The following is a 1584-nucleotide window of genomic DNA, read 5'->3' as shown; positions in this document are numbered from 1 at the left end:
GATAATATATCTGCGACAATTTAAAAACATAATATTTAGACACATTATAAAGACAGTAGACTTATATAACATTGTAGTTTTAACATAAGGACAGTATAGCTTGGATATCTTTCAAAGAACCCCTATATCAAGTAATGGAACAATAGCTTTGACATAAGGACCATGTATATCTTTCAAATAATCCACATATCAAGTAAGGGAAGGACAGCTTTGACTCACTCATCCATGAACAAATCTGGTAGTTTCAGACTAACGGACTGCGGTTGATATCGACCCTTCAAGTCTATCAGTCAAGCTCGTACCTGCTTTAAGTCTATCAGTAAGCTCATACCTGCTTTAAGTCTATCAGTAAGCTCATACCTGCTTTAAGTCTATCAGTAAGCTCATACCTGCTTTAAGTCTATCGGTTAAGCTCGTACCTGCTTTAAGTCTATCAGTCAAGCTCGTAGCGCGTGTGACATGATAGTAGCGCGTGTGACATGATAGTAGCGCGTGTGACATGATAGTAGCGCGTGTGACATGATAGTAGCATGACACACGGACACGGCAGTAACGTGACACGAATGATATAATAGTAGCATGACATGGATGATGCGATAGTAGCATGACGCGAGTGACATGGCAGTAGTACCACATGAATTACATGATAGGAATATGACATTCATATGAGCATGACGCGAGTGAAGTAGTGCTAATAGCATGTAAGATCAAAGAAAAATAAGTTCAAAATGCAAATTTCACGTGAAACCATTTAAAAGTCTACACAGCCAGCTTATTGCTCATCCCCAAGTCATAATCTTAAGTCATATCAAGTCTTAATATTAAGTAATAATTCATATAATCTTAAGTCATATAAGTACATATTATATAAGTCATATCAAGTCTTAATATTAAGTCATAATTCATATAAACATAAGTCATATAAGTATATATTATATAAGTCATGTTAAGTCTTAGTATTAAGTCATATTTGACAGCGACGCGAGACTTCAGAGAAAAATGTATGCGTGAAGGGTCTACGACTATGTCATCAAGTGCAGTGTATCTCAATCTCGCAGGTAATTCTGCACACGCACCTGAACAGGTTGGTTGCCGGGTTATACACGGTGAATTCGACGACGACCGCCCGCGTCTTTGCGTCAATCCATCCGCCCGCCTCCAGTTTGCTGAGCTGCTGTTTCGCCTCCTCCCTGTACAGAAAACACAAACACCTGTGATGCTTTTTTTAACACACACCTACCGATCACGACCAATCACGGCAAACTACCATAAAATTGTTAAAATCATTAAAAAAAAAAATTTTAAATTTAAAAATAAATGTTAAAAAATATGCTCTCGTGCTCAGAAAGATAGTCCTTCTCAGGAAAAAACAAACGCGCATTGAAAATATTGCATACGAGTTGCATTTTTCGCCGACACCTGACCAGTATCTACGCTCACCTGTTCTTGCTGATCTTCACCACGTAGCCGCCGCTGCCGTAGTTGCCGTGGCGACCGCGCAGCACGTGACGTCTGAGCAGGCGGCCGGAAGTGAAGCTCCATAGATCGCTCGGTCCGTATCGGACTGCTGCCGCGTCGTCGTCG

This window comes from Priapulus caudatus, unplaced genomic scaffold (genome assembly GCF_000485595.1).
Source record: "Priapulus caudatus unplaced genomic scaffold, Priapulus_caudatus-5.0.1 Scaffold756, whole genome shotgun sequence".
NCBI lineage: Eukaryota > Metazoa > Priapulida > Priapulimorpha > Priapulimorphida > Priapulidae > Priapulus > Priapulus caudatus.
The sequence above is the reverse complement of the archived record's forward strand: the minus strand, read 5'-3'. Positions refer to the sequence as shown.